Genomic DNA, 24,119 nt, shown 5'->3' on the forward strand with positions numbered 1-24,119 from the left:
TTTGATTCCCAAAATGTTTTTTTTTACCCTTGCAATTTCTTAATTCCATTCACAAAGATTCAACATTCTCTGACCCTATGTCATCTCTTTCTAAAGATGCAGTTCTGTTACCAACAGAGCCACACCACTATCTATGCCTTCTTGCCTGTCAGTTTGATACAAAATATATCCTTTGATGTTCAGCTCCCATTTATAGCCTTCTTTCAGCCACAACTCAATGTCATACCCATCAGTCTCTAATTGCGCCACGTGTTTGCCCACTTTATTCCAAATGCTACGTGTATTTAAATACAGCACCTCCAATCCTGCATTCTTCACCCTTTCGAATTTTCCCTCTGTGGTTCAATTTAACTCTTTGCTCTGTCTGCATTTATACCCAATGAAGGCTGGGTATAATGAAGGATAAGGAAGGCTTATCCTTCCTTACATTCATGTTACACCCATCATCTACTTGTAAACCTGCTGGCTCATCCTCAGCTCTATCAGACTGGTTCCCATCACCCTGCTATATTAGCTTAAACCACTCCCAACAGCTCTAGTAAACCTGCCCACAAGAATATATGGTCCATCTTCTTTGGGATGTATCTATCCTGCACAGGGCTGGAATTAGTGGGGCCGGGGCCCCTGGGCTAGAGGCCCTCATGGGCCCCTGCCGACACCATAAAATGCTGCTGTACCAAGAAAAAACAGGCAAGAACAAGAGCAGAAGTCATACTGGTCTAAATATCGAACCTGTGGACTAAGACATCGGTTTAGTACAATACGTAGGCTATAAACCTACAGGCCTTAAGAGGGAGGATGGAAAGTAATGCAGATTCTTAAACTCCTCACATGTTTAAGGTGAAAAATATGAAGGGGTGCCTGATACTGCAATTCCAAATTTCTGTATGTACGTCTTCAAAAACGGGTCAAACCCACTTATTACCTCTAGAGTGCCCATGTAGTTGCCATTATCAGGCCTGCCAAATATGTCACCACTGGAGCCTCAGATAGCCTGTCCCCTCTCTTCACAACCACCACCACTCTTCTCAATACGTCGGTCCAGTAGACACACTCTGACTTGAACTGCTTTTGCAGTTCTGTATCTATTCTTCCGCTGTCAGACGCTACTGTAACGTAGGTCAGTATCGTTTTCCTGTGGTGTTCGCTATGTTCATGCTCTCCTATGTGCTCAGCGGCGTGTTTCCAGTCGCTAAAGCCAGTTTGGAAGATGGACTGACAGTTATCATCACTGAACATGCGGCATGCAAAACAAAACACACAGCCAGTGGGAGGGGAATATAAGAGCCATTGCCTTGATATGTACTGACCATTTACCAGCTTGCGTTTGAAGCGAAATCTGGAGAAAAAACGTCTCTGCTGTTTGTATACTCGTTCCGAAGCTTTGATATCCACATCCTTATTCTGGCAGGATTCCTGCCCTTTCTTAGCCCAGTATGCTCGGACTGAATCATCTAACATTTCCTTTCCCCAGTGAGCTGGATCAGTGCTGTAAGGATCCTAATTAGCGGTAATGTTAACAGTAGTGGTGGCCCGACTTGGTTGTTCAGAGGCCTCTGTGGTCGGGAATCCCAAAGTCATGCTCTCTGCCTCTTCAATGTTCGCTGCTGACTGTGGCAAGGATGGTGGTTCTGTGGTAATGCTGATGCTAGCGCTAGCTGTTGAACAAGTCTCCATTTGTCCACCAGTCTCAGACTGTGACAAGAGCAATGCTACTGCTGCATCATCGAGAACAGGTTTAAAAAATTCTGTCAATTTCAATGTCTTTTTAAATGCTTCTTTCTCACAGTCCTCTTTTTCTTGTTTCTTTTTTCTTTTCTGTGCTCCACTCTCGTATTTTTTTTGTCCGCCATGATGATAGCTACCTATTTTGGGCCCCTCTGCAGCTCTGGCCCCTGGGCTGCAGCCCAGTCTAGCCCTGCCCAAAGTCCGGCCCTGATCCTGCTCCCAGAAATTCCATCCATTGTTGTGCTGCCATCACCCCTCCAAGTGTCCCCTTCCAATCAGTTTTGACCAGCTTCTCTTATACCTCTGAGATTTCCTTTACTCCATTATAATGTGGTTACATCTGACTTTAGCTTCTCCCTCTCAAAGTGCAGGGTGAAATCTTATCATATTATGATCACTGTCTCCTAAAGGTTCCTTTACCTTAAGCTCCCAAATCAAATCTGGTTAATTACACCCAATCCAGAACTGCCTTTCCTCTTGTGGGCTCAGCCACAGGCTGCTCTAAAAAGTGATCTCTGTCAAGCAGTCTAGAAATTCCTTCTCTTGGGATCCAGCACCCACCTGACTTTCCCAACCTGCTTGCATATTGAAATCCGCCATGACTATTTTGACATTGCCCTTTCTATATGACTTTTCTATCTCCCATTGTAACTTGTACCCCACATCCTGGCTGCTGTTCAGAGACCTGTATTTAACTCCTGCCAGGGCCTTTATGCCCTTACAGTTCCTTAAATCTATCCACAAGGATTCTACATCTTCCTATCCTATGTCACCTCTTCCTAAGGATTTGATTTATTTATTTTTATCAGCAGAGCCAGCTGCATCCCCCCCCCCCCCACCCCACCCACCTGCTGGTACTTTCAATACAATATATTAATATATATCTTTGGATGTTGAGCTCCAAACTATGATCTTCTTCCGGCCATGACTCAGTGATGTTCTTAACATCACAGAAACATAGAAAACCTACAGCACAAAACAGGCCCTTCGGCCCACAAAGCTGAACATGTCCCTATTTTAGAAATTACTAGGCTTATCCATAGCCCTCTATCTGCCATAGCATCATATCTGCCAATCTCTAACTGTGCTATAAGATCATCCAGCTTATTCTGTATACTGCATGCATTTACATAGCAAACACGAGGAAATCTGCAGATGCTGGAAATTCAAGCAACACACACAAATTGCTGGTGGAACGCAGAAGGTCAGGCAGCATCTATAGGGATAAGCACTGTCGACGTTTCAAGCCGAGACCCTTCGTCAGGACTAACTGAAAGGAAAGATAGTAAGAGATTTGAAAGTGGCGGGGGAGAAATGCGAAATGATAGGAGAAGACCGGAGGGGGCGGGGTGAAGCTGAGAGCCAGAAAGGTGAATGGCAAAAGGGATACAGAGCTGGAGAAGGAAAAGGATCATGGGATGGGAGGCCTAGGGAGAAAGAAAGGGGGAGGGGAGCACCAGAGGGAGATGGAGAACAGGCAGAGTGATGGGCAGTAAGAGAAAAAAACAGGCCCAAGATCCACAAACCTGCCTGTCCAGGTAGACCCATTGTCTCAGCTTGCTCCTGCCCCACTGAACTCGTTTCTGCATACCTTGACACTGTTTTGTACCCCCTTGTTCAATCCCTTCCCACCTATGATCGTGACACTTCTCACACTTTGAATTTATTCAATGATTTTAAGTTCTCTGACACCCACCGCCTTATTTTCACCATGGACATCCAGTCCCTATGTACCTCCATCCCCCACCAGGAAGGTCTCAAAGCTCTCCACTTCTTTTTGGATTCCAGACCTAACCAGTTCCCCCCTACCACCACTCTCCTCCGTCTAGTGGAATTAGTTCTTACACTCAATAATTTCTTCTTTGGCTGCTCCCACTTCCTCCAAACCAAGGGTGTAGCCATGGGCACCCATATGGGTCCCAGTTATGCCTGCCTTTTTGTTGGCTTTGCGGAACAGTCCATGTTCCAAGTCTATACGGGTATCCGTCCCCCCCTTTTCTTTTGCTACATTGACGACTGCATTGGTGCTGCCTCCTGCACGCATGCTGAGCTCGTCGACTTCATTAACTTTGCCTCCAACTTTCACCCTGCCCTCAAATTTACCTGGTCCATTTCCGACACCTCCCTCCCCTTTCTTGATCTTTCTGTCTCCATCTCTGGAGACGGCTTATCTACTGATATCTACTATAAGCCTACAGACTCTCATAGCTACCTGGACTATTCCTCTTCCCACCCTGTCTCTTGCAAAAGTGCTTCCCCTTCTCACAATTCCTCCGTCTCCGCTGCATCTGCTCTCAGGATGAGGCTTTTCATTCCAGGATGAAGGAGATGTCTTCCTTTTTTAAACAAAGGGGCTTCCCTTCTTTCCCTTCTTTCACCATCAACTCTGCGCTCAAACGCATCTCTCGCATTTCCCGCACATGTGCTCTCACCCCATCCACCCACCACCCCACTCGGGATAGGGTTCCCCTTGTACTCACCTACCACCCCACCAGCCTCCGGGTCCAACGTATAATTCTCTGTAACTTCCGCCACCTCCAACGGGATCCCACTACCAAACTCATCTTCCCCTCCCCCCACTTTCTGCTTTCCACAGCGATCGCTCCCTACACGACTCCCTTGTCCATTCGTCCCCCCCATCCCTTCCCACTGATCTCGCTCCTGGCATTTATCCTTGTAAGCGGAACAAGTGCTACACCTGCCCTTACACTTCCTCCCTCATCACCATTCATTCTGCCTGTTCTCCACATCCCTCTGGTGTTCCCCTCCCCCTTTTTTTCTCCCTAGGCCTCCTGTCCCTTGATACTTTCCCTTCTCTAGCTCTGTATCCATTTTGCCAATCACCTTTCCGGCTCTCAGCTTCACCCCACCCCCTCCAGTCTTCTCCTATCATTTTGCATTTTCCCCTCCCCCTACTTTCAAATCTCCTACTATCTTTCCTTTCAGTTAGTCCTGACGAAGAGTTTCGACCCGAAATGTCGACAGTGTTTCTGCCTATAGATGCTGCCTGACCTGCTGCGTTCCACCAACATTTTGTGTGTGTTGCCTTTACATATACCACTTTCAGTCCTGTATTCAACACCATTTTTAATTTTGCTCCCATGTTACAATCCCACTGACTGCAGTTTTGCTCTGCCATCTACCTGCCCTTCTTCGTACTCTAACCACACACTGCATCTACCTGCCCCTCTTTGTAGTCTAACTACACATTGCGTCTACCTGCCCCTCTTCGTAGTCTAACCACACACTGCGTCTACCTGCCCCTCTTCGTAGTCTAACCACACACTGCGTCTACCTGCCCCTCTTCGTAGTCTAACCACACACTGCGTCTACCTGCCCCTCTTCGTAGTCTAACCACACACTGTGTCTACCTGCCCCTCTTCATAGTCTAACCACACACTATGTCTACCTGCCCCTCTTCGTAGTCTAACCACACACTGCACGGAGGTCATGATGCAGTTTTATAACATTTTGCTTAGGACAGAGCTGGAGCATTGTGTGCAATTCTCATCACCACACTGAAGGATGAAGAGATTTACAAGGATGTGGCTTGGGATCGAATGTTTTAGTATTGAGAAAAGACTGGATAGCCTGGGTGTGTTTTTCTTGGAGAGGAAATATGAAGGAATGCATTGATAGAGGTGTACCAAATAATGAGATTTATAGATTGGGCTGATAGTGAGAATCTTCTCCCGAAAAACAGATTTCCAATAATAGTGACGCCTAGGAGGAATTGGCAGTATAGACAGAAAGATTTGTTAAACCGAAGGGTGCTTGCGGTCTGGAACATATTGTCAGAGAAGTTGGTGGAACCATGTACTTTTATAACATTTACGAAGTATCTGCATAGATTTATATTTAGATTGAAAACAGAATAGAAGAAAATGTGAATCCATTTAAATACAAAAGATGTTGGTACTGTTTTTAACAACAGGTTTATGGCAGATTTGAAAAGAACTAATGTTTTCTCAGAAGACAGAAAACTAGCAGATCAGGAGAAATTGTAAGTATTTGAAGGGAATAGCTTATCAAATATAAAGGGAGAAAGTGATGAGGAAAACAGTGTAATGTGCTTTATCTAGCTATAAAGGATACGGGTGAGGAAATTGCAGATGTGTTAGTCATGGACTAGAACGTGCAGCCAGCAGTGAACCACTTATAACCATTTCTGACTTGAAAGGAAAACTTGCGCTTACTTGATGTAGATCTCTTGAGAGGGAACTGCTCGTGGGTGTTGGCTCCAATAACAACACTGAAGCCTTGTGTAATAGCAGAAACTGCTAATGAAAAATTCCTTCATGTGGGGAAACCAGAATAAACCATACCCTGCTGAAAAACATTTTGCCAGTGAGCTAAGGCAAACACAATGGTTGTTTCTAACTTATTTCTACATTTTAGAACTACTGAAAGTAATTAAACATGGATGAGGGGTGTATGGAGGGATATGGTCCAGGTTCAGGTCTGTGGGACTAGGCAGAAACATGCTTTGGCACAGCCAAGAAGGGCCAAAAGGCCTGTTTCTGTGCTGTAATGTTCCATGGTTCTATAAAAGCAGTAAAAAACATTTTATAAAATGAGGTACAAAAATGTGAAAATATTTTTTAAAAACTTGGTCTCTTATTAGAATCTAAATATTCTAATATTTATCTTAAATTCAGTTGTGCTCCATGACTATTCTCCTGACCTGGGTTCTTCTTGCAGATTCCTCCATGCCAGTGCTGGGACTTTGCCATCAGCTTCTGCCTCTGGACTCTCATGAAGGAAACTGATGGGATGCCGTGTTAATGTATTTGTGATCTCCCCATACACATGGGTAATTGAGGAAACTCCAAAACCTGGCTTATCCACTTTCCAAAACTGTTTGGCTATGATAATTGTGCTGTCACATTTGAGACATGGGTGAAGTTACTCTACAGCTGCAAGGGAATGAGAGTGAAACTAAATACTCACAGGTTCCTTGATTCCATTAGTTATGGGAAATGTTTGGATTCTGTCATCACGAGCAGAATAAGTGAGCATGTGGACAAGATGAAATAATTATTGACAGCATGGTAGGTTTGAGGAGCTGTGAGGAATGATCACCCTTAAACAGTCAAACTGAATTTTTAAGCATGGATGAGTCCAAATGTGTAGAAAATGTGTCAAGTTGTGGGAGAAGTGAAATCTTGTGGGGGTTGGGGGGGGGTGAATGGTTGACCTAACAGAGGAAAGTTACAGTGGTCAGTTCTCTGGCATTGAATCTGGCTCTGTGACTCAGAAGAGAAGGGGGAGAGGGAACAGAAAGGAGATTCTGTGGACAAAAATGAGATTCACAGAAGGTATGTTGCCTCCCGGGTGCCAAGGTCTGGGACATCTCAGATCGAGTCCACAGCATTCTTAAGTGGAAATGTGAGCAGCCAGAGGTCATGGTCCATGTAGGTACCAATGACACAGGGAGAGTGATGAGGATCTGCGAAGTGGTTCAGGGAGTTAGGCGCCAAGTTAAAGGACAAGACCTCCAGCATTGTGATGTCATGTGCTAGTGAAGCCAGAAATAGGAAGTTTAGCACCTGGCTAAGGAGTTGGTGTAGAAGAGAGGGCATCAGATTTTTGGATCATTGTGCTCTCTTCCGGGGAAGGTGGGACCTGTACAGAAGAGACGGTTTGCACCTCAGTTGGAGGGGAACTGATATCCTAAGGGCAAGGTTTCTATTGCTGCATTTGGGGGGGGGGGGGGGGGAGGTGCGTTTAAACTAGGTGGATGGGAAACAGTGTGCCAAAACAGCAGTGGAGAGGTTATGGAGACAGATGTTCTTAAGACCTCAGACAAAATCAGGAACCAAAAGGTTGAGCATGGTGTGAATAACATTCTGAGCTGTCTATATTTCAAAGCAAGAAGTATTGTAAGAAAGGCAGATGAGCTCAGGGCATGGAATTATAATACTGTAGCCATCAGTGAAACTTGCTTGCAAGAGGGGCAGGACTGGGTTCTATTTTTTAGATGCTACAAAGCAGGAGGGATTGAAGGGGGTTACTACTCAGGGAAAATATCATGGCAGTGCTCAGTCAGGACAGACTGGAGAAATTGTCTAGTGAGGCTTTATAAGACCATAAGATATGACAGCAGAATTAGGCCATTTAGCCCATCAAGTCTGCACCACCATTTCATCATGGCTGATCCAATTTTTCCTCTCAGTCCCAATCTCCTGCTTTCCCCCTGTATCCCTTCATGTCTTGACCAATCAAGAATCTATCAACCTCTACCTTAAATATACATAAAGACTTGGCCTCCACAGATGCCTGTAGCATCAAATTCTACAGTTTACAACTCTCTGGAAAAAGAAATTCCTCCTCATCTCCTTCTAAAAGGGTAGCCCTCTATTCAGAGACTGTGCCCCCTGGTCTCCCACCATATCCTTTCCACTTCCACCGTATCAAGGCCTTTTACCATTCGATAGGTTTCAATTAGGTCACTCCTCATTCTTCAAAATTCCAGCGACTACAGGCCCACAGCCATCACACACTCTTCATATGACAAGCTATTCAATCCTGGAATAATTTTCATGAACCTCCTTTGAACCCTCTCCAGTTTCAGCACATCCTTTCTAAGATAAGAGGGTCAAACCTACTCACAATACTCTATGAGGCCTCACCAGTGCTTTATAAAGTCTCAAAATTACATCCTTGCTTTTATATTCTACTTGTTATCAATTCTAACATTACATTTGCATTCCTCAACACAGACTCAACCTGAAAACTCAGCTTTCAGGAATCCTGCACAAGGACTCCCATGTATGACCATACACTTTCCAACACTGTATCCCATCTGCTACTTCTTTGCTTTCTGTAGACTTTCTACTTCCTCAAAATTATCTGCCTCTTCACCTATTTTGGTATCATCTGCATACTTTGCAACAAAGCATCAATTCCATCATCCAAAGCATTTACATTTAACATAAAAAAGAATCAGTCCCAGCACAGATCCCTGTGGAATACCACTAGTTACCGGCAGCTAACAAGACTAGACTCCCTTTATTCCTACTTTCTGCTTCCTGCCAGTCAGCCTCTGCTTTATCCATGTTTCTTGTTATGCCACGGGCTCGTAGCTTGTTAAACAGCTTCATGTGTGGCACCTTTTCTAAGACCTTTTGAAAATACAAGTACACAGCATGAGCTGATTCTCCTTTATCTATCCTGCTTGTTACTTCTTCAAAGAATTCCAACAGATTTGTCAGGCAAGATTTTCCCTTAAGGAAACCTCTAAATACCCTGAAAACACATTGTTAATAAATCATTCCAACATCTTCCCAACTACTGAAGTCAGACTAACTGGCTTATAATTTCCTTTATTCTGCCTCTCTCCCTTCTTGGAGAGACATATGCAATTTTCCAGTCTCCCAGAACCATTCCAGAATCTAGTGATTCTTGAAAGATCATTACTACAACCCCCACAATCTTTTCAGCCATCTCATGAAGAACCTTGGCGTGTATGCCATCTGGTCCAGCTGACTTATCTACCTTTAGACCTTTCAGTTTCCAAAGAATCTTCTCCCTAGTAATGGTAACTTCACACACTTCATGAACCCTGACACTTGAGACTTCCACCACATTGCTAGTGTCTTTCACAGTGAAGACTGATGCATAAAACTTATTCAGTTCTTCCACCATTTTCTTGTCCCCCATTACTACCTCTCCGCATCATTTTCAAGCTCTACTCTGGCCTCCCTCTTACACTTTATGTTTCTGAAGAAACATTTGGTATCCTTTTTAATATTATTGGCCAGTTTACTTTTGTATTCCATCTTTACCTTTTTAATGACTTTTTTAGTTGCCTTTTGTTGGTTTTTAAAAGCTTCCCAATCCTTTAACTTTCAACTAATCTTTGCTCTGTTATATGCCCTTTCTTTGGCTTTTATGTTTCCTTTGTCTTCTCTTGTCAGCCACAGTTGTATCATCTTTCTTTTAGAATGCTTCTTCCTCTTTGGGTTGTGTATATCCAATGCCTTCTGAATTGCTTCCAGATATTTCAGACATTGCTGCTGTGCTTTCATCCCTGCCAGTGTTTTCCAATCAATTCTGGCCAACTCCTCTCTCAAGCCTCTGTATTTCCCTTTACTGCACTGTAATACTGATACCTCTGACTTCAACTTCTCAAATTTCAAGGTGTATACAATCATATTATGATCACTTTCCCCTCAGGGTTCTTTTACCTTAAGCTCTCTAATCAATTCCGGTTCATTGCATGGAGTGGCTGATAATACAGAATCTGAGGCCACAAACCAGGCACGCCCAGGATCCCCTTCAGTTTGCGTATAAGGAGAAGGTGGGAGTGGAGGATGCTATCACGTATTTGCTGCACAAATCACTTTCTCACCTAGATGGGGTCAGTTGTGCTGTGAGGATTACATTCCTTGACTTCTCTAGTGCCTTTAACACCATCCACCCCAAGATCTTAAGGCACAAACTAACGGAGATGGGAGTAGACTCTCACATGGTGGATTGGATAGTGGACTACTTGACAGATAGACCTCAGTATGTGCGGTTGGGAGACTGTAGGTCTGACACGGTGGTCAGCAGCACAGGAGCACCGCAGGGAACCCTACTCTCTCCAGTCCTGTTCACCCTGTACACATCAGACTTCCAATATAACTCGGAGTCCTGCCATGTGCAGAAGTTCGCTGATGACATGGCCATAGTGGGGTGTGTCAGGAATGGACAGGAGGAGGAGTATAGGAAACTGATACAGGACTTTGTGATATGGTGCAACTCAAACTACCTGCGTCTCAATATCACCAAGACCAAGGAGATGGTGGTGGACTTTAGGAGATCTAGGCCTCATATGGAGCCAGTGATCATTAATGGAGAATGTGTGGAGCAGGTTAAGACCTACAAGTATCTGGGAGTACAGTTAGACGAGAAGCTAGACTGGACTGCCAACACAGATGCCTTGTGCAGGAAGGCACAGAGTCGACTGTACTTCCTTAGAAGGTTGGCGTCATTCAATGTCTGTAGTGAGATGCTGAAGATGTTCTATAGGTCAGTTGTGGAGAGCGCCCTCTTCTTTGTGGTGGCGTGTTGGGGAGGAAGCATTAAGAAGAGGGACGCCTCACGTCTTAATAAGCTGGTAAGGAAGGCGGGCTCTGTCGTGGGCAAAGTACTGGAGAGTTTAACATCGGTAGCTGAGCGAAGGGCGCTGAGTAGGCTACGGTCAATTATGGATAACTCTGAACATCCTCTACATAGCACCATCCAGAGACAGAGAAGCAGTTTCAGCGACAGGTTACTATCGATGCAATGCTCCTCAGACAGGATGAAGAGGTCAATACTCCCCAATGCCATTAGGCTTTACAATTCAACCGCCAGGACTTAAGAACTCTTTAAAGCTATTATTAATGCTTTTTGAGATAGTGATTTAGATGCATATCATATTTTTTACTGAGTTAAGTATTGTATGTAATTAGTTTTGCTACAACAAGTGTATGGGACATTGGAAAAAAGTTGAATTTCCCCATGGGGATGAATAAAGTATCTATCTATCTATCTATCTATCTATCTACCCAATCCAGAATAACTGATCCTCTAGAGAGCTCAACCAGGCACTGTTCTAAAAAGCCATCTTGTAGGCATTCTGGGCATTCCCCCTCTTGAAATCCAGCATAACCTGATTTTTTAATCTACCTGCATATTGAAGTCCCCCATGACGTTGCCCTTTTAGCATGCATTTAGCGTGCATTCCCAACTACCAATTGGGAATCTGTATAAAACTCCCATCAGGGTCTTTTCACCCTTGCAGTTCTTTCATACACAATGATTGAACATCACCATTACAAAATTATGTCACCTCTTTATAGAGATTTGATTTCATTTGTTACAAACAGAGCTACACCCTCTATCTTCTTGCCTGTCCTTTCGATACAATGCTTGGACATTCAGCTCCTAGCTATGCTGTAATCTACTTTCAGCCAAGATTCAGTGATACCTACTACATCATATATGCCAATCTGTAACAGTGCTACAAGTTCATTGACCTTATTCCATATCCTGCGTACATTCAAATAAACAACTTCAGTACGGTATTCACCCTTTCCTATTCTGTCCGCATTTTATGTTGCAACTCATCCTGTTGACTGCAATTTTGCCTATCGTCAGTCTTTCTTTGTATAGAATCTTACCTCTGTTTGTAAACCAACTACCTCATCTCCAGCACTATCACTCCAGTTCCCATCCCCCTGTCAAATTAGTTTGAACCCTCTTGAACACCTCCAAGCAACCTGCCAGGAAGGATTTTTGATCCCATCGGGTTCCAGTGTAATTTATCCCTTTTGTATAGGTCAGACCTTCCCAATTACCCATAAATCTGAAGCCCTGCCCCCTGCATCAGTCCCTCAGCCACATATTCAGCTGCCAAATCATCCTATTCTTACCCTCATTGGCACATGACACAGGCAGCAATCCAGAATTTACTACCCTGGAGGTCGTGTTTTTCAATTTTCCACCAAGCTCCCTAAAATCTCTCTTCAGGACCTCCGCACCTTGTCTACCCATGTCATTGGTGTCTATTTTTCCCAAGACTTCTGACTGCTCACCCTCACCATTGAGAATGCCTTGGACTCATTCTTGCCCTCAGCTATTAGGCTCCTTAATGAGTCAACCCATAGTGGGGGAAGTGATGACCCCCCTCCTGTTTGACTTTTTATGGTAACTTATTTTTTATTCTTTCAACTTCTCTTCTAATATTTACATCTGTGCACTTGTAATGTGACTGTGACACTGTAACTTTCTTTGGGATCAATGAATTATCAATCGATCTATCTATCCATTAATTGGGAATGAGACAGGGCAGGTGACAGAAGTTTGTGCAGGGGAACATTTTGCATTTAGTGATCATAATTCCATTAGTTTCAAAGTAAGTATGGAAAAGGATAGGTCTGGTCCATGGGTTGAGATTCTAAGTTGGAGAAAGGCAAATTCTGACTCTGATAGAAAGGATCTGGTCAAGTGTGGATTGGAACAGGGCATCTTCTTGCAAAGGTATACTTAGTAAGTGAGATGTCTTCAAAAGTGAAGTTTCAGAGTACAAAGCTTGTATGTGTCTGTCAGAATAAAAGATAAGAATAAGGGGTTTAGGGAAACTTGATTTTCAAGAGATATTGAGGGCCTGGTTAAGGAAAAAAAAGGAGGTGCATAGCAGGTAGGACCAAATGAAGTACTTGTATGTTCTAATTTAAACTAATTTAGCAGGGGGTGGGAACCATAGTGAAAAGGACCCAGGACAGGATGGATAGTCAAAAAGCAAATATAGCATGCAGTCCGACTGTCAGAAAGAGGAAGGCAAATGATAGGGCAAAATTGCAGCCAGCAGGGTTTCAATCAGGAATGCAGAATCAAAAAAGGTAGCAAATACAGTACTCAGTGTAATATCTCAATGCACAGAGTATGACATAGAAGGTAGATGATCTTGTTGCACAGTTACAGATTGTCAGGTATGACATTGTGGCCATCTCTGAATCATGGCTGAAGAATAATTGTAGTCCTGAGAGAGGCTGCTGTAGAGATAACAGATATATTTGTCACGACCTTTCAAAAATAACTTGATTCAGCCATAGTCCCGGAGGGCTGGAAGATTGCAAATGTCACTCCACTCTTCAAAAAGGGAGGAAGGCAAAAGAAAGGAAATTATAGGCCAGTTAGCCTAACTTCAGTGGTTGGAAACGTGTTGGACTCTATTATTAAGGATGTGTTTTCAGGGTACTTGGAGACTAATGATAAAATAAGTCAAAGTCAGCCTGGTTTCTATCAAGGGAAATCTTGCCTGACAAATCTATTAGAGTTCTTCGAGGAAGTAACAAGCAGGGTGGACAAAGGAGAGGCAGTGGATGTCATTTACTTAAATATTCAGAAGGCATTTGATAAGGTGCCGCACATAAGGCTGCTCAACGAGATAAAATCCTGTGGTGTTACAGGAAAGATACTGACATGGAAAGAGGAATGGCTGACAGGCAGGAGGCAGCAAGTTGGAATAAAAGGGGCCTTTTCTGGTTGGCTGCCAGTGACTAGTGATGTTCCTCATGGGTCAGTATTGGGAGCGCAACTTTTCACATTGTTTGTCAATGATTTGGATCATGGAATTGATGGCTTTGTGACAAAGTTTGTGGATGATATGAAGATAGGTGAAGGGGTAGGTAGTGCTGAGGATGCAATGTGAATGCAACATGATTTACAAATTGGAAGAATGGGCAAGAAGCAGCAGATGGAAAACAGTGTTGGAAAATGTATGATAATGTATTTTGGTAAAAGGAACAATAATTAGCTAAATGGGGAGAAGGTTCAAACATCTGAAGTACAGAGGGACTTAGGAGTCCTCATGCAAGACTCCCAGAAGGTTAATTTACAGGTTGAGTCTGTGGAAAAGAAGGTAAATGCAATGTTGGCATTTATTTCAAGGGGAATAGAATCTAAAAGCAAGAGGATGTATTATGTATTATGAGCCTTTATAAGACACTAGTCAGGCCACGCTTAGAGTATTGTCAACAGTTTGGGCCCTGTATGTCAAAAAGGATGTGTTGTCATTAGAGGGAGTCCAGAGGAGGTTCACGAGGTTGATACTGGGAAAGAAGGGGTTAACATATGAGGAGCGTTTGGCAGCTTTGGGCCTGTACTCACTGGAATTTAGAAAAATCCGGGGGTGGGGAGGATCTCAATGAAATCTACAGAATGTTGAAAGGAGTAGATAGGGTGAATGTGGAGAGGATGTTTCCTATGGTGGGGGTATCCAGAACTAGTGGGCACAGCCTCAGAATTGAGGAGTGACATTTTAGAAACGAGGTAAGGAGGAATTTTTTTAGCCAGACAGTCGTGAATCTGTGGAATGTTCTGCCACAGGCTGCGGATGAGGCCAAATCCACGGGTGTATTTAAGCCTGAAGTGGATCATTTTCTTAACAGTCAAAGCATCAAAGGATATGGCAAGAAGGCAGGTGTATGGGGTTGAGTGGGATCCAGGATTAGTCATGATGGAATGGTGGAGCAGACTTGATGGGCTGAATGGCCTAATTCTGCTCCTATATCTTATGGTTTTATGGTAATTGAGAGCTGGGTGTCCAAGGTTACACATTGTATCAGAGGGCTAGGAAGGTAGGCAGAAGGGGTGACGTAGTTCTGCTGTTGAAGAATGGCATCAAATCAGTAGAAAGATGTGACATAAGATCGGAAGATATTAAAATCCTTGTGGGTGAGTTAAAAAACAGCAAGGGTAAAAAGACCCTGGTGGCAGTTATATATAAACCTCCCAACAGTAGCTGGGATGTGGACTACAGATTACAACAGGAAGTAGAAAAGATGTCTTAAAGTGGTGATGTAATCATAGTCATGGGAGATTTCAACATGGAAGTCAAATGGGGAAAATCAGTTTGCTAATGGATATCAAGAGAGTGAGTTTGTTGAAGGCCTACGAGATGGCTTTTTAGAGCAGTTTGTCATAAGCCTACTAGAGGATCATCCATACTAGATTGGGTGTTATGTAATGAACCGGATGAGATTAGGGAGCTTAAGGTAAAAGAACCCTTAGGAGTCAGCGATCACAGTATGATTGAGTTCAACTTGAAATCTGATAGGGAGAATGTAAAGTCTGATGTAGCAGTATTTCAGTGGTGTAAAGAAAATTACAGTGGCATGAGAGAGGGTTGGACAAAGTAAGTTGGAAGAAGATGCTGGCAGGGATGACAGCAGAGCAGTAATGATGTGAGTTTCTTGGAAAAATGAGGATAGTGCAGGATAAATGTATCCCAAAAACAGCAAAATACTCAAATGGCAAAATAGTACAACCATGGCTGACAAGGGAAGTCAAAGCTAATGTAAAAGCAAAAGAGAGGGCAGACAACAAAGCAAAAATTAGTGGGAAGACAGAGGATTGGAAATTTTTAAAAACCTTTCAGACAGCAACTGAAAGAGTCATTAGGAGAGAAATGATGAAATATGAAAGCAAGCTAACAAACAATACCAAAGTGGAGAGTAAAAAGTTTTTCATGTAAAAAATAAAAGAGAGAGTGAATATAGGACCACTAGAAAATGAGGCCAGAGAAGTAATAATGGGGGACAAGGAGATGGTTGATGAACTAAATGAGTATCTTGCATCAGTCTTCACTGTGGAAGACACAAGCAGTGTGCCAGATGTTGAAGGGTTTGAGGGAAGAGAAGTGAGTGCAGTTGCTATTACAAGGGATAAAGTGCTCAAAAAGTTGAAAGATCTTAGGGTACATAAGTCACCGGGGTCAGATGAACTGCCCCCTAGGATCCTGAAAGAGGTAGTGGTAGAACTTGTGGATGCATTAGTAATGATATTCCATTGGACTCTGGCATGGTCCCAGAGGACTGGAAAATTACAAATGTCATTCTACTCTTTTAGAAAGGAGGAAGGCAGTAGAAAAGAAATTATAGACCAGTTGGCCTGACCACAGTGATTGGGAAGATGTTGGCATCAATTGTTAAGGATGAGGTTATGGAATACTTGGTGACACAGAACAAGATAGGACAAAGTTAGTATGGTTTCCTCGTAGGATAGATAAAGGAGACACAGTGGATGTTGTATATTTAGACTTTCGGAAGGCGTTTGACGAGATGCCACACATGAGGCTGCCTACCAAATTAAGAGCCCATGGTATTACAGGAAAGTTACTGGCCTGGTTAGAGCATTGGCTGATTGGAAGGAGGCAGCAAGTGGGAATAAAAGGATCCTTGACTGGTTGCTAGTGGTGTTCCGCAGGGTTTGGTGTTGGAACCACTTTTTATGCTGTATATCAATGATTTAGATGATGGAATAGATGGCCTTGTTGCCAAGTTTGCAGATGATATGAAGATTGATGGAGGGGCAGGCAGTGTTGAGGAAACAGGTAGCTGCAACAGGACAGACAGATGGAATGGCAGAGCAGAATCAATGGACCAAATGGCCTCATTCTGCTCCTATGTTTTATGGTCTTATGGAGTATAAGAATTATAAGAGAAGACTTAAGAATGAAATCAGGATGGTTAAAAGAAGGCATGAGGTTGCCCTAGCAGGCAAGGTGAAGGAGAACCCTGAGGGATTCTATGGATGTGTTAAAAGGATTGCAAGGGAAAAAACTGGTCCACTGGAAGATCAGAATGGTAATCTATCGATGGTGCCAAAAGAGATAAGGGAGATCTTAAATGGACTTCTGCATCTGTATTTACTCGGGAAATGGATAGAGCATCCATAGAAGAGAAACAAAGCAGCAGTTAGGTCCTGGGCCTAATACAGATTACAGAGCAGGTGGTGCACACTGTCTTGAGGCAAATTAGGGTGGATGAATCCATAAGGTCTAACAAGGTGTTCCCTCGACCCTTGCAGAGATATTTAAATCATTCATAGTGACGGGTGTGATACCAGAGGATTGGAGGATAACTGATGTTGTTCTGCTGTTTAAGAAAGTCTCTAAAAGTAAAACAGGAAATTATAGGCCGGTGAGCTTGTGGGAGAGTTATTGGAAGGCATTATAAAGTACTGGATATATGAGTATTTGGACTGGCAGGGATTGATTAGGGGTAGACAGCCTGGCTTTGTGTATGGTAGGTTATGTCTAACCAAACTGGTAGAGTTTTTTGAGGAAGTTACCAGGGAAGCTGATGAAGGCAATGCACTGGATGTTGTCTACATGGACTTTAGCAAGATCGTGCTGGTCAGGAAGGTCAGACGCCTGGTATCCAAGATGAAGTAGTAAATTGGATTTGACATTGACTTTGTGGGAGAAGCCAGAAAGTGGTAGTCGAGGGTTGCCTCTCTGACTGGAGACCTGTGACTAGCGGAGTGCCGCAGGGATCAGTGCTGGTTCATTGTTGTTTGTCAACTATACCAATGATCCGGATGATAATGTGGTTCACTGGATCAGCAATTTTGCGGAAGACACCAAGATTGGGAGTGTAGTGGACAGTGAGGAAAACTATCAGAGCTTCCAGCAGGATCTGGACCAGCTGGAAAAATAGGCTGAAAAATGGCAGATGGAATTTAATGCAGGCAAGTGTGAGGTCTTGTGCTTCAGTAGGACCGACCAGAGTCTATCTTACACAATGAGTAATAGGGTACTGAGGAGTGCGGTAGAACAAAGGGATCTGGGAATACAGGTCCATATTTCATTGAAATTGGTGGCTCAGGTAGATAGGGTCTTAAAGTAAGCTTTTGGTACATTGGTATTGAGTACAAGAAATGAGATGTTATGTTGAATTTGTATAAGACATTGGTGAAGCCTAATTTGGAGTATTGTGTGCAGATTTGGTCATCTACCTACATGACAGGTGTAAATAAGGTTGAAAGAGTACATAGTAAATTTACAAGGATGTTTCCGGGACTGAAGGATTTGAGTTGTATGGAAATATTGAATAGGTGTGGACTTTATCTCTTGGAATGTAGGAGAATGGGGGGAGATTTGATATCAGTATACAAAATTATGAAGGCTATAGATAGGGTAAATAGGGTACAGATAGGTGTTTTTCACTGAGGTAGGATGGGAACACAACCAGAGGTCATGGGTTAAAAGAGAATGACGAAAAATTTAAGGGCAACATGAGGGGAAACCTTTTCACTCAGTGGGTCATGAGAGTATGGAATGGGCTTCAGTCGTAGTGAGCTCAATTTCAATGCTTAAGAGAAGTTTGGATCGGTACAGGTAGGGGTAGGGAGGGATGCGGTCCCAGTGCAGGTCCATGGGAGTAGCAGCTTAAATGGATTGCTACAGACTAGATGGACTGAAAGGCCTGCTTCTGTGTTGTACTTTTCTATGACTCCACGACTCTAAAACAACGAGAGTTAAGTATTAATCGGTCACTAATAAAAACAGGGAATTTTAGTATAGTTTGTTTCTCAAAACATAGGAAGAATGTGGAATTTTTCACCACAGACAATGAATAACATTGAGACATGGAAGGTGATACTGAATAAACATTGTCCATGGGGATAGAAATAAATTCTACAGATGTGGTTAAATGAAAAGGGTTGGGATTGGCACATGTGGTGGGTAAACACTGACAAAAATCTCATTGGAATTTGTAGCCAATTCCTAGCTCAATAGTGTTAGTGCAAAACTATTGATGTGGCTTTTCAAATGGAATTTGATGAAGTTTGAGGCAAGTGATTATTGGAGTGAAAGTGTATGGAACTGGAAGAAACCTTGAGACATTGATTCAAAATTATTTGGGAGGAAGGAAAGAGCAGAAAGAAATTTTTAAAAATAATGAATAATTCTTGTGCTTCAAGGGTTAAGTCAAGGGATTAAGTTGAATAATTTAATTTTGGTTATATACGTTCAGGATTAGGTAGCTCAAGGGAGATCTCATACAGATGTGGAATAAATAAAATGAATACAATTAAAGTATTATTTCATGTGAGGAATCTGGGACACAATTTAACAATTGAAAAACAGAAAAAGGAAGTATCTTTCCACTTGAAGTGCAGTGGAAATTGAATGTTTTCCTCAAAATAATCTAGATGGCAGAGAGATGAGCCAATTAAAAAGCTCAAGACAGGAATCTTTTTAGGTAAAGCTAAGGACGAGGGAAGGTTGAATGCTCGAATTCATGGAGGCTAAGTAATTATTTCTTTGTTCTGTCCAAAACAATGGGGCAAATTTTGATGTAGAAATCACAAAATAACTAACAATAATCAACCAGTTAAGCTGTATTCCAGACAGAAATTTACAAATACAGAATAAATTTATTATCAAAGTACAGATATGTCACCATATACAATCCTGAGATTAGATTTCTTGTGGGCATACTCAGAAACTCAATGGAATCAGTGAAAGACTGCATCCAACACAATGGGCAAACAACCAATTTGCAAAGGACAACAAATTGTACAGATACAAAAGAATAATATTATATATTGGGAACATGATATGAAGAGTCCTTGAAAGTGAGTCCATAGACTTTGGGAACAGTTCACTGATGGGGCAAGTGAAATTGAGTTCTCCCCTCTAATTCAAGAGCCTGACGGTTGAGGGTTAATAACTGTTCCTGAACCTGGTGGTGTGGGTACTGAGGCTCCTGTACCTCCTTCCTGATGGCAACAGGGAGAAGAGAGCATAGCCTGTGTGGGGAATGTCCTTACAATGAATACTGCTTTTCTGCGACACCACTTCATGTAAATGTGTTCAGTGGAGGGGAGGGCTTTATCCCTAATGGACTGGGCCATATCCACTGCTTTTCAGAGGAATTTCCATTCAACAGCATTGGCGTTTCCATCCAGGCGGTGAGGCAGCTCGTGAATATCTAGTGGTCACACATATAGATGATTCTACTAATCAGGATGGTGCCATCTGAGATGTCCTGTGTCTGTAAAATCTGTACAAGGCTTTGCTAAGGGAGTCATTAAAATGGTGTGACGTTGCCGTGCTCAACTTCCTATTTATAGATAATAGGGCCTATTCATTCATATGCTGCTTAACTACTAACATACTCATTGTTACTGCCAGACAATTAGGTATGCTTCTTAATCCTTACAAATTTGCAATATAAACAAAAAGTTTTCCTTTTCTTTTCTGCTTTATCTCCTGTAGTTCAGACTTTCTTGCTCTTTTCTGACGTAGCTTTTTGTACCTGCATGAAATTTTTACTTTAGGTTTCCAGCATCTGCAATTGTTTTTTATTAATTTTCATTTACTGTAACATTCTGAATGATTGCGTCTTCCATTCACTCACATGCTCATGGATACGTGAACATCCCCTTCGACAGAGTTCACAAGGAAAGGCTGGCTGAGTGGAATATCTGAATATCTGGCTTAAATTCCATGGAACTCATTAACAATTCAACCTTGATGAGTAAGAGGAACACCTGCAATTTGTAATGTAAAATATAATATATTAGTTAGCTGAATGTGAAAACTAGGAAACTGTCATGGCTCTCTCCATCTTGGCACCTGCCAGTTTCTCTCATGTCTGATCCACCCCTTCAATTCAATCAATACACACTAAATACTGTAGGAATGCAATAGGTCAGGCAGCATCTAGGGAGGAAAATGAATGGACAAGTTTCAGGCCAAGAACCTCGTTGGGACTTGACAGGAAGATTCAAGATTGTTTAATGTCATTTCCAGCACACAAGTGTAAAGGAAAACAAATAATTGGTACTCTGGTGCTGATCTAATGCTGCATAAAAATAACACAATAAGATACAGAACACAATAATAAAAGCACAATAAATATAGTTACATAAGATAGATTATATGCATTACTATATCTGCATGAGGTGATGCAAGCTATAGGAATGTCTGTACATAAAGTGACTCTGACAGAAAATAATAAAGTAGTGGTAATGGGGGGGGGGGGGGCTAGTGGGTGAAGGTGCTAATCAGCCTTACTGCCTGAGGAAAGTCTTTACCTGTGAGTCTGATGGTCCTGACGTGGGTGCTGTTCAGCTTCCTCCCTGATGGGAGTGGGACAAGCAATCCATGCGCAGGATATTGCTGCCCTTGTATAAAAGGGTAGGAGGAAGGGAAAGAGCATGGACTAAAGGAAACTACAGAGGTCACTTTCCTCTCTACCACCCTGACATCCTACTTTGACCTTCACCTCTGGTTCACAACCTCCTCCTCTTTCAGGTTTCATCTCCACTGGTCCTTTGTTCTCACTGCTTTTCACTCCTCAGCTTCTCACGCTAGTCCCCCTTTCCCCCATCCCACACTGCTGCCTTTTCCCTATCACCTGGATTCGCCAATCACCTGCCAGCCCAAGCTCCATCATCAGGTTTCTGAATGTTCCATGAACACACTATTTTGATCTCTTTTTGCACTACCTATTTTTTAATACCTCTTATTGAAACTTGTAGTATTTTTTTATGTATGACACTGTACTGCTGCTGCAAAGCAACAAATAATTCATGACTTATATCAATGATAGCAAGCTTAATTCTGAAAATATTTCTTGTTTTTATGCTGTAATTATGTATTGTACCCATAAATCTTTCTCCAGATAGATGTTAAAAGAAGACAACATGAACTGGACAGGCAGAGCATAAACTCCTGCAAGTCGAGTCTGTGATGTCAGCATGGATAGTATGCTGCAGCTGTGCAATGGAGTAACCGTGTACTTTCAGATCTGGTTTCTTCCAGTACAAACCTCCTGCACTCCTATGATGTTTATGTTGGAATTCTTGTTCCCAACATTTCTAACTCTATCAAAGAAGTGTTGACTGCACTGATCTCAGTACACCCTGCAGTGTGTATGATGCACAGACAATGGAAGGAGATTCAAGTTTCTTGTTTGATGCTGCAAAAACAGCATTCTTTGCTTTAAAATGTCCATCAGAAAATGCATTTCAAGGTCTGCTATATGGCGCTAACATTATTTATTTTGCTGTATTGGCTTAAAAATTGAATCATAAACTTACTTTAGTGCTCTTCCTCGATTTTACCAGATTTATTCTTGGTCCATGTGCTTTGTATTTCTTTCTGAAGTCATTTTGCATGTAATATCATTGGTAGCAAAAGTAAATATTGTTTAATCAAAATGCTTAAATAATATCTCTTAAAACAGCTTTCAGACAAATCTAGATGTCTCTAATGGCACAGAATACTTGTAACATCAATGCATTTCACAGAAATATATGTGGTAATTGAAGACACACACTCAATGATTTTTCTCCTCTGTCATCAGATTTCTGAACAGTTCATGAACACAACCTCCTTTTGCACTAATTATTCAGTTCATAATTTATAGGCATTTTGTGTCTTTGCATGTCCTGCTGTCGCAAAACAACAGATTTCACATCAGATAAGACAGTGACAATAAACATGATTCTGATTCTGAGGTAAAATGCTCATGAATGCAAAGAAGTTGGAAAGAAATCAATGTAAACAAGCCAAGGTGTTATTGGGGAAAGTGATGTGGTCAGATTCAAAAGCACACAGTCTTCCATTGCACCGCATGCGGACCACAGACAGCCTTCAAGAGGGTTTTCTGTGGCCTGCCAACTGTTTCCTTGCTATTATGACAAGGGGAGAGCCGCCAAAATAGTCTTTGAATACACTTTAATACAATTCATCAAGCCCACCAGCCAACACGTTGAAAGGGCTGATCATTGAACAGATGCACCGGTTAAAGCAGACAATCCATTGCTTGTTTAGTGTATGCTTACTTTATTACTGTAAATCCTGCATTTTCTCTCTCTATGCTAGTCTGTGATATATGGCACTGATTGAGCAACCCTAGTTTCAGGCCTCATTCAACTAATGCTCTGAGCTTTTGCATCTGTTCAAAATCCAGTGTACTTGTTTATGAAAAGATAGTAAAAGGCTGTCCAAAGAGATGAAACGTAGTCAAGCAGTAGCTCCTGGCAGTGATGAGGAAGGAAAGCTAGAAAATGAATGGTGAGAATATATGAATGTGAAATATTATTGCTGATTTTTAATGATCTGCATTGAAATACTTCTGTTTAAGTCAATGTTACAAAAATGGCATTACATCTCATAAGCTCCTAGCAAAATCTCAGAGGATGTAAGATCTTCTGGTAAGATGACAGTGTGTTCAGGCTTAGTGGCCTCTTGGGAGCTGACCAAAGGTGCTTTTTCCTTCGTTAAATGTGTATCTATAATCGTAAGATGGTCCTGGGCTCCAAGAGCTTTGGTTGCTGTGGGTCTACCCCATCAGTGAGCTGTTCTTAGGCCAAGGTATCCGAGGTGTTGTTGGCAGAGCTGGCCAGTGTTTTGAAGGAGCTGGATTAGATTTGGAAGAGCTGGCCTAGGTGCAGACTGTGTGGCTGCCATCATTGGAGTTGGTGCATGAAGGTGTCGTGCAGGATAACCGTGGGTGATTGTTTCTCTTGTGATGGCAAGACCTGTAAGATGCTGCAGGCCTGTTTCCCTTGTTTGGTGGTACGACAGGTGGTGTGGGAGCTGCATGGCCTCAGTTATAGTGAGAACTAGACCACAAAGCAGGGTCTTGTCTGCTGCTGCAGTCCAGGAGAGAGATTCCGGAGGCGGGGCAGCATGGCTGGGGACTGGACTCTCCTGTTGGTGCTGTCCTGCAGTGTTCGATCAGTGGAATGACATGCTGGATTGCCGTGGCTGTGCACAGTCAGGAATCTGTACAGTCAATTTGCAGGACATGTCATTCAGGGTCTTGGCCTATGTATGTGGTTATTTTTGCTGGCTATTTTGAATGTGCTGTGTACGTTTTGCACCTTGGTCACAGAGGAACACTGTTTCATTTGGTATTACTCATGTATGTTTGAATGATAATTAAACTTGAATTTGATTTGATGTAATTCAACTTAGTCTGATTCATTAAATCGATGATATTTAAGTGGATATTGTTGCTCCATAGATTCATTCGGATCCAATGGGCCCTGACAAGTCCATGAGGAATTGTTATCAATGAACTCAGTTACTCAGAACTGACCATGACACGTTT

The 24,119-nt window shown here is 42.5% G+C and overlaps 1 long non-coding RNA gene across 1 annotated transcript in view; it reads left to right on the forward strand.

Annotated features, from left to right (window-relative positions):
* Window positions 1-22,115, forward strand: part of LOC140738070 (uncharacterized) — a 40,794-nt gene extending 18,679 nt beyond the window's left edge. The window contains exon 2 of the long non-coding RNA XR_012101300.1: window positions 21,681-22,115. This is a non-coding gene — a long non-coding RNA (uncharacterized lncRNA). The remainder of the gene's footprint in view (window positions 1-21,680) is intronic.
* Window positions 22,116-24,119: the final 2,004 nt, after the last annotated feature.

This window comes from Hemitrygon akajei, chromosome 13 (genome assembly GCF_048418815.1).
Source record: "Hemitrygon akajei chromosome 13, sHemAka1.3, whole genome shotgun sequence".
Lineage (NCBI taxonomy): Eukaryota > Metazoa > Chordata > Chondrichthyes > Myliobatiformes > Dasyatidae > Hemitrygon > Hemitrygon akajei.